General features: G+C 41.9%; 1 protein-coding gene across 1 annotated transcript in view; it reads right to left on the bottom strand.

The window, feature by feature from the left end:
• Positions 1-10,453, bottom strand: part of CHRM3 (cholinergic receptor muscarinic 3) — a 528,683-nt gene that overhangs the window by 515,814 nt on the left and 2,416 nt on the right. The gene's annotated exons all lie outside the window — the stretch shown is intronic.

Below are 10,453 nucleotides of genomic sequence, written 5' to 3'. Positions count from 1 at the left end.
ACATCCTCAGGTGGAGGGAAGCCCCGCTGCTCTGCGGAAGGATGCAGGAGTGGAGGAGGGCAGGGGGAGCAAGCCACTCTGCCAGATGCTGGAGAAGGAGGCAGCAGTGGCAGAGGGACTGTTTACATTTCCAGCCCTGAAGGGTGAGCTGGGGGCAGGCAGGAGGCCATTTAAACACTCCCTTAAAAACTCCGTCATTCATGATGGGCCATTGGCTAGTCAACTGCTAATGTGAAAGGGTTTGCAGCTGCTCAAAGCACTGTTGATAAACGGAGACAGAATTTTGTTCATTCAGGACACTCCAGTTTAAATCTAGTTATCCCAGGTTTCTGGTTGGGGGCTCGAACCAAAGCTAAACTTATTTGCAACTCCCTAAAACTTTAACCTCGCCTTATTACTACCAGCAGATGCAGGGAACAGAACAGCAAGGGCTGGCACTGCTCAGAGCCACAAAGCAGCAGGGAGGACAGCCACTGCTGGACCTGTGTCCTGGTGCAGGGGGGGAGCTGTTGCCAGGAGGGAGGAAGTTCGGGGCAGGCAGGGGCTCAGGTCAGGAGTGATGGGCACCAGCATATCAGGGCTGCTCCAGTGTTCAGCTCCACAAAACAGTGTGGGGGACAGCCACAGCTGGACTCGCTTCCTGGTGAGCAAAGTGGGAAGGTGAGGGGCTCTGATTTTGCATGATAAAAAAAAAAATCAAGTGCCAAAATATAAAGGTATTTTGAAGTTATTTTATTATAATCATTGAGGCAATGGTAGGCTTCCACATGGCTTTAAAATTGTAACTATATCAATAAAACATTTTGTTCAACTGATACCTATATATTTAGGGGTGTTTTAACTGTGGAAAAATGTGGATTTGGGGTTTTTTCACCTGAAAATTTGGGGGTTTTTTTTACAGAAAAAACCAGGATCCCTGCCTGTGTCTCTGCTCCTGCCTACTTTAGGTCTAGCAGAAAACCTACAGGCAAGAGCATGTGGCAGCATGGTGGCTGAGAAGCTCTGAGGTAAGCAAAAGCAGCACAAAAGTGGTTCTCAAACCAACGGTACCACAACATTCAAAAAAGTTGAGGGGTGTGCAGACTGAAAAGGTTGACAACTACTTTAACAGGAATTGCACATGCGCTGAAGACGAGGGGAAGAAAGAGAATCAGGATAGCACCTTTTGATGATCAAGTATCTTTAATACTCTAGATACTTCCTATGTTCTCAGTAGTAAATGACAATAAAGTGAAAGTTGTACTGAAAAACTAAGAAGCAAGATAATGAATACCATCACCTTTCCATCAGCAGTTATCAGCCAACCAGTGATTACAGAGCCACAATTTTTATTACCAAGCCTACAAATTATCCCCAACTGCCTTTCTCTATTCATATAGATTCCCCTTCTTTCAGCCATCATACTTCTTTGCCAGCTGCTGCTCCTTTTTCCATAAGGCTGTATATCTTTCACTTTCACTCTCATTTAATTTTTGTTTTTAACTGAGAAGTAGACTTTTCTCTTACCCTAAAAGGTTTGATACCTTCTGTGCCCAGTCTCCTCAAACTCCTTGTGATCCCCAGATCCTCCTCATTTATCTTGCAAACCTCAGCCAAATTGTTAGGACTTGATGTCTGTTATCAGAGATTAAAAAAAAAAAAATTAAAAATCAATGCTCTCATCTATAAGACTGAAAGATTTTCCCAGAAATGGTACAAGATCCAAGAGAATTTTAACTAAAACTGTAAGAAGAAAGATAGAGACCATTCACACACATGCAGAGATGGCCAAAGCTAAACAATTAAACAAAACCACTTACCTATATCTAGAGACTTCCCTCAAGCCCCTAAAGGTACAGAAAAGAAGTCATAGAGTGTCTTAAAGATGTAAGGCTGGAAGGGACCTCAGGAGATGATCTCGTCCAACTGGAGATTGAACCTGGGACCTTGGTGTTATTAGCACCCTACACTAACTGAACTAGATGGCCATGATAGAACACTAATATATCAGAAATACTCATCTTTCAAGATGAAAGTCCTTGTCTACAAGACCATCATTTTATCAAGTCTCTCTCTTGCACTACCCTTTTGTATCCCTCTTTTTGACCATTTTTTATAATAAGGCCTTGTTATATATTACACTGTGAGCCTCACAAATATTGGTGTTAGTGTTAGCTTGAGTTTGCAGCAGCCACACATCCAGGCCAACAGGGGCCTGGAGGACAGAAAGTTAAGAATCTCCCCCTCTCCCATTCTGGGCTTCTCCAGGCAGCAGGGGATAGGGGGGCTCCCCTGGTTCTTCTTAACCAAGAGCTCTCCCCCTGCTCCTCAGGGTTCCCCCCTGCCCCCTCCCCTCCCCTCCCACCCACTTTTGGCTGCCCACGCTACCTGTCCCAGGGGGGCAGGAAAGGCCACTGCTAGGCTACTGCTCTCCTCCAAGCTGAACCCACCCAGAGAGAAGAAGCAAGGGGGGGCGGGGAGGCAGGCAGGTTAACCTTTCCCAGCCTGCACCCCCAGGACAGACAAGGCAGGCAGCCAAAAGTGAGGGGGAGGCAGTGAGTAGGAATCAGGGGTGATGGGGATGGCAGAGCTGGCAGGGGAGCAGTGGACCCAATCTAGGCCAGTGGGGGTAGGCGTGTGAGTGGGGTGTTTACACTAAGGTGTAGCCTACAGTAGCTACACCTTGGAGTAACAGGAGTAGCATGAGCTGGGTAACACGGATCAGAGATAATTATGCCCTGGAGCAGCATAACTTTAAGCTGCCTAAGGAGTTCTTAAAACTAGTTTCACATGTTAATGTGTAGACAATCAAGGGGTTAAGAAATCAAAGAGCCACCCAAAATTACTGTGAAACAAGGCCCTTAATTTCAAACACTCCTTCAACCTGATTTGGTGTCAGAAGTGTCCTGGTTTTACTCAACCTCTTGTTCAGAATTACAGCCTTTGCACAGTTATAGTGATGACTTTTATGTAACAGTGGTTGTCTTTCTCTTTGCTGAAGGATAAGTTTTGTTCTGACAGTTGTGGTGTTAAAGATAGTGACCATATGTTTTCCATAACTCTAGTTTATCAGCTATTCCCAGAAATGTAAAGTATGGGCTGAAGACAGATGGTATTCTCTACATCATGATGTTCTCCTAGCCCATGTATCTGAATAATATTTGAGTAATCTTTGCTATATTATTATAAATCAGTTTTATTTGTGCAACAGCAAATAGCACTCACACCTGCAAACTGGACAGTGCCTTGAATTCTGCAGTATGAACAGTAAGTGGCTGACCAGTATACACAGAACAGGAAAACATGTTCATCATGGCAGGAATCCCCCCTCGTAACATCAAGAGGTCTGGAATACTTCTTGACTGGCAATCAAAGTCCAACAGGAAGACCATCCACTACATGACATAATGGAAAAATACCCAACGCAGAAACATCTAAGAAGCAGAAAACCCCTACCAGTATCCACCAGAAACATCAGAGAGGAAGCAGGAGACAACATACTGTCATCATGGCCCCAGAGAAGATGGAAAGACCAATAGAATAACAACCACACCCCACTACACAACTACATACAACTACTATCCTCACGCTCTCCCGGTCATAAACTCATATGTAAGACATAGGTAAACCTGAATCGACTGTGATCAGGCTACAGAGCCTTGAACAAAATCAAACATAAAATGGGCCTTACAAACATGATTTCCCATGCTTCCTTCCAACATTTTACTCTCTGTCTCCTACAGCATTCAGAGACGTCTTTTGTCTCCATCTCACTCCCCAACTATAACTATATCAATCTAATTATTTAAAGTGTCTACAATCCAAATCAGTAAAGTCCCCACTGAATTTCCCCATCCTCCTCAAGTTGGGCTGTTCATAATGTTTGCCCTTTGAAATCTCTCCTGCCGCTACTCAGATTCTTTCCTCTCTTAGACTTCTCCATATTCTCCTCAGTACCCTATAGCATTTTATCCCCTCCCTACCCCTTTGCCTCCTTCCAGAATCCCACAGCTCTTCAGCAGCCTAATCTCTTGAATCCAACACAGTCCTCCTGTAGCCCCAATAATTCAGTACTTCCTCAGTATCCTCTTAGCCATTCAGTCTTTTGCAACCCTTCTGCCACCCAAGCTGCTAGTATGTCTGTCTGTGCCTTCAAAGTATCTCACCATAACTGGGGCTGGGGCAGGAGAAGGAAGGGTATGACAAGGTTTTTTAGTACTGTCTTCTTCCCTCTTTACTGAGTTGCTAAAGAAAGTTGAAGAGCAGATAGACAGCAGGCACAGAGATAAAGCAGAACTTGTGCAAAGTTGGGACCCATCTCTCTCTGGAGTCCACAGAGCATTCCCCTGGTCTCTGGTTAATGGTGGAAGGGTACAGGAGACAGCTAACCAATACTGGTCTTTCAAGAACTTCCAGAAAGAAAATACAAGCTAGCCTTCTGGAGATCCACCGGGCCTGGGAGCAAGCTCCAGATACTATCCCAGGTGATAGGCGGCTCTGCATTTGCCAACACTATGCTAGGAAAGGAACATACAGTAATCATTTGGTTACAGCTGTGTGTTTACCAGTGAGAAAGAAAATTAATTGGGGATGCTAAAAAAAAGATGATTCTGAAGATTTTCTCCTCTTCAGATGTTGTTCTTCCTGAGTATAAGTTCCTATTTTTGAGTATCCGCATTATTCCACTTATTTTAAAAAAATGCAAGTTTCCTTCTCCTTTGAATAGTTCTTAATTTTATGGTTGTTCTAAGCCAAGACTGAACAGTTTTTTGCCAATTGTCTGCCATGAATGTAGGAGGAATTTTTTGCTGTATCAATAGTTTGTATTGATGCAAAAAAGAAGTGGCAATGAAGTTAATATAGAGGAATGTTAAAGTGCTAAAATGCTTCTGCTTAAAGTGGCAAGAAGACTCAAAGCAGGAGCAAATGCTATAATAGGGCATCTGTTTAAAGTATCAAGACCTTGTATGTCAAAGGATTTTACTTAGGGGTTTATTGTTTGCTTGCTCGTTTAAAGTGGTTGGCTGTTGTTGGCTTTTCAAGGGTTTTTTTGCTGTTTTTTGGGGGGGGTTGTTTTGTTTTGTTTTTACACACACACACTCTCTTGATAATCTAGTAAGAGTGTTGATGCCTTAATGATCGAATAGAAAAATTATGATCACAAAGTTAAACATATACTTTGTTGCATCTCTACAGGTTCTCTAAGAGCACAGGAAAACAAAAAAAAAGTCTTATCTTACATTTAATGGCATCCTTTTTATAAGGGTTACATCCTTATAGACTTTCTTTTAATTATGTAGGGGAAAATAGTTATTCCCCTCTATTTCTGGTTCCTAAGCAGTAGCTGTTAAGGAGACTCCCATAGGCTAGAAAATATGCAAAGTTAAGACAAAACAAAACACTAACCAGGAAGTAGGTTGAGTATTACACTACAACTTCTAATGTATTACTACACTGATTTTTGTTAATTCTGCTATGAGCTCTCCAGCTTTATTTAGGACTTTCAGTTCTTTTTCTTTATTTCAAAGCCAGCAATTCAATAACAAATACTCTGGCTCTAAATACTTTATTTTGCAACCAAAATCCTGAATTTAAAACAAAGCATCATGTTTCCCAGAGTTGGTAAGATTTTATAAATCACGACAAATGCAATTGTCTTAAGAAGTTAAAAACAATGTCATGCAATCTGATACGTGACATTTCACAAACACTTCAGATGGAGAGGATGTCAAACTGACCCTTCATATGACTATCTTATAAATCCTCACAAGTCATAGATACAGCCAGAATTTTAGGGTCAGTTTTTGTGCTCTGACAGTATCTTTTCCCATGCCATAAATAGGACCAACTAGAACCTTTTCCACATATCCTAGGGAAAAAATGGATAAGAAAGAAGAGGCTGTAGAACCAGGAAGCAAACTGTCCACCCTCTTGCTATACATAAATTATCTGGAAAAATCCTTCATGGCCGCCACACAGACCCGAAAGCCCAAGATGGAACTCTCAGCAGCTTGACTTGAAAGAACAGAGGTGGTGGGGACTAGGGAGGGGAAGGAAGTGCAGAAGTCACAAAAAGGACCACCAAAAAAAAAAAAATCAACAGACACAAAATACCCTAAGTCTGACCTAGGACTGAAGTTTTGTGTAGGTGCACAGAGGCAGGGTTTTTACACCTAATAGAGTGATGTGGTAGAAACTCCAGCCAGGACTCTTCAGTGATGTTTTCTTCCCCTAAATCCTTTTATCTCCCATGGATTTTAAAATGGAAGAAGAAATGTTTGACTTATTAAGATTTAGCACCTGCAACTCAAGATAAGCCATTTAGAGAAAGTTTAGTGCTTAGGTGCTTTTCTTAAAAAAAAAAAAAAAAAAATCCCCCCCAAGAGATTCTCTTTTCCTTGGGTGTCTAAATACCTTTAAAAAAGAATCTGGCCTTTGGGCCCAGGTCAGGAAGCCAAGATATGGTGTTCACTATCTGGCATAATCCTGTTAACTCTGTTCTGTGGGATTGGCTACATCTGTGCTGCTGCTCACACAAATTTTGTGTAGCCTGCTCAGGTACTATTAGTGCCATAGCAGCATGTAGTTCAGCAAAACACAACTGAAGAGCTAGATAATACTCAGACAATCAGTCCATGTTGTGCTACTACCCACTGCTAATGTGGTTATTCATAGTTAGCTGTGCTAAAGGTCTCAATCTCATATGACTACATGAGCTGTAGTTACTGCAGCAAACACTCCCGGTGCTAGACATTTACAGGATTCAGCTCTGAATAAGTCAGCTACATTCTTCCTTTCTTTAAATATAAAAATGTGACAACCTGACTTTAGACAGACAACTAGTAAATATTTATCATTATTAAAAGTGAAATTCATACTTGTGTGGCTGCATTATAGGAGTGATAGATGTGTCTCCATAGTTAGGATTGAACTGAAGTTCATGTAAAGCAGAACTAAGCTCCCTCTAGCTCCCAAATCAGTAACTGAAGATTTTTTTTCCTACTATGAATTATTCATTGCAGATCTCAAGTGCAATACATTTTGGTCTTTTTTTTAACTGAAGCAAAGAAAGTGGTAATTTCTTAGTCACTCTTTCATACCAGCCATAGCTACTTTCATGAAACCACAAACTCAGAATGGGTGGATAGTATCCTTCACCTCTCTCCCATTTTTATATACACTGGCTATTTTTTGATAGACAAAAGGCAGGCTAGATTTGCAGCTTGACAGACTAACTAAATCAGAGGTGTATAGCATAAGCTTGCATAAGCAGAGGGCTTACTTCATCAGATGCCATGAAGGGACTGCAGGAAGTAGAGCTGCTAATCACTGAAAGCAGTGATTACAAAAGAAAGGGTAGGGAAGGGGGCAGGAAAAAGAAGGTAACACTGCTGAAACAGAGACAAGTTGACAGGAGAGAGAGAGAAAAAAACAACAACAATGCACCTAACCCTTTGAGGAACATAGGAGTCATAAAAGCTAAATTCAGGTAATGGGATAAAAATGTGTCGTGTCGGTTTAGAACATATTTAAACACAACCCTGGTTCCGGATGATTTATTGTTCATCCAGTTCAAGTTCATTTTGCTGTCTAAGAACAGAACTCTGAGATCAACGATCTAATGTCTACATAGGTTAACATGTTCTGCCGTAGGTTGGTCCATCTTTCTGGTGTTGACATCAGAATGGCACTTATTCATTTGTATACATACTAATCTCCCCATTTATCTAATGTATACTGCAGAGGGGCACTGTAAGCAGGTGATGGCATGTATAACATTGATAAAGGTGCAGATAAATGAATCTTGGATGTTATAAACATTATGAATAATGTTTATTTGGTCCAATGAGGGTGTAGTTTGCCTTGAAGGAGGTTAGCATCTAGGTCCTAAGCAAAATCTCGTGTCTTGCTGAGAATGGCAGTTAGGTAGTCAGCTTGGAGAGCACATTGTTGGAGAGATGCTGTTTGAGGTCAGGAGGCTGCCTGTAAGCCATGACAGATTTGTCCCCATGGCTACCTTGAGATGGCTGTCACTTTCCAGAAGAGATTGGAGGCCATTAATGACATCCCTAAGGTGTTCAAGGTGGGCGCTGTAGGTGACAACCAGAGGGATTCTGTTGTCCTTGTTTGTCTCAAGGTTGGTATTGTAGTAGGTCAGAGTAGGGTCTGAGTCTGGCTCTTTTGATTTGAGTACTTACAGCAGCAGTTCCTAACCTGTGGGTTGTGACCTCAAATAGGGCTGCATCATCGGTGGATGGGGTCATGGGGATGGGAGGGCTGTGGGTTGGGAGTGAGGGGCCATGCTGAGGAAATGGAGTCATGCTGAGGAAGTTTGGGAAGCACTTGCCTAAAGTATTAAGATTGCATTGCAGTTGCAGGAATCTTATCATTGCAGTAATTTCTGTTCAAGGCAATGGCATGACCTTCTACTCACAAAATCTATTAACTATAACTATATTCAGAGAGATCCATTCTCCTGTAAGTGTGGCATGAATGGGCACAGGGTCAAAAGTCTGCTCAAGCATTGGTGGCATATCAAACTAGCATGCTAAGTCACACAGTAGCATAACAGGGTGGGGGGGCAACAAGCATGGCACTAGCCCTGGGAATCAATTGAAAAAGGTCACCAGTATGGCCCCCTCCTCCCAGGAATCTTTACCAAGGCAGGGGAGCCCTGCATCACCCAGCTGTAGAAACCAGACAGGCACATCCTCATGCTCAGGAGTGTATCGGGGCGGGGGGGGGGGGGGGGTAGGGAGGAGGGATGGAATGACCTCCCCGTAGGAGGTCTTGCCATGAGAGAGACAGCCCAGCACCTGAGGGCAGCAAATGGAGCACCAAGAGTGGCCCCCAGCGAGTCTACACCGCTGCCTGTCCCCCAGTGGCAGTGGCCCAAACCCATGCTGCTGCAATAGAACTAGGCAGGTAGGACTCTGTTCTTCCTTCCCTCTCCCCCATGTCCTCCTACTATCCACTGCTCAGTATAATTTCCCCACCCCCTCAATTCTGTCCCAGGCACTCAAAGAGCTGACTATGCCTCTGAAGTCACATCAGCCCCTATGAGCTTGATCAACCTTTGCTCTAGATAAACACCAAAGGCTGCCCCTGCTGTAAGTGCGTACCTCATCATTCGGGCCTGAAAGTCAAACTCCTACTGCATTTATTGATTCTAATTTTGGTCTATAAAATGGAAAGCAGAATATTATGCAACACTCTTCTACAGTACATTGTGGACCAAAGTTAACGTTTCTTCTCTAGAGCCTGGGTGAAATACATTCTTAGGGTTAAAGGTCAGTAGAATGAGATCACCAAATTTATTATTGGTCGCTGATTCATGCCACACAGCAATCATACCATTTCATGCAACTGATGCTTTTTACTGAAAAAAAAGCACAGATGTAGCCAGTCAAGAACTTATATGTATTAGCAGAGCTGTTTAGAAAAGTTTGAACAAGAGTAGGCTAGACAGCTATTAGTCTTTTGTTTCTGGGAACACAAAGCTTACACCCCAGAATGACTTAAATATTTTAAGTGGTGTATTCTAATTGAAATGCATACAAATGTGAATAAATATTGGACTGCTTGTGATAGCTGCACTATATGCCTTCTTCCCTTTTTTAATGTTCTGTGCAAAGTGTTTCTCATCCACATTATTCCATTATTTGTAGGATAATTACAAGCTACTCACTTTAATATCTAACATCATTCATAATACTAATAAACTGCTGCTTCTACTGGATTGTATTATATGATTAAATTCAGCATTGATGTATTTACATACACAGATTAGAATCTTCATTGTCTTCATCAGCTTCACACACACATTTTAACATACCTACTCAGAATACAAGCCAGTCTCTACTGTGAGCAGGTCCTCATTTTGTAATAATAATAGAATCAAAACAGTTCAGACTACTTGGATCTTGTTCTAAAACTTCTGTCATGTCAGTCACTGAACCACCATCTTTCCCATTCGCAGTCACATAACACATTACTTTTTAAAGCTGCTTTACAAGTCATATTGTCTGCTGAAATCAAGAGGCAGAAGCACCATGTGACTGCCCAGCTCTGCTCAGCAAGCATGTAACCACCACAGTTAACAATAATCTGTCAGCTGTCCTCCGATCCTATAAGACTGAGACTTCTGATATTTATTTAGGGGAAATTTCAGTTTTAGTCACTGGAAGTTTTGTCTGAATACAAACTGTACACTTAGTCCCCACGTTTAGTCCTGCCAATGTTCATGTTAATCAGGCTAGAACCAAATAGTAACATGTAATGAAACAAGAGCTAGGATACCTCTGAACTTAAAATTATTTAAAAGCTTCTTTTAAAAAATAAAGAAAGAAATAATAGACCAAGTTTTATATGCTTAGAGATGGACCAAAATTAATACTTAATACTAATATCTAGAACTGCAATGCAAGATATTTTTTGAACACCTTATTTTCAATTTTTCATATGATCGTCATTG

Source organism: Alligator mississippiensis, chromosome 1 (assembly GCF_030867095.1).
Source record: "Alligator mississippiensis isolate rAllMis1 chromosome 1, rAllMis1, whole genome shotgun sequence".
Lineage (NCBI taxonomy): Eukaryota > Metazoa > Chordata > Crocodylia > Alligatoridae > Alligator > Alligator mississippiensis.
This window is presented reverse-complemented; position numbering and strand designations above follow the sequence as displayed.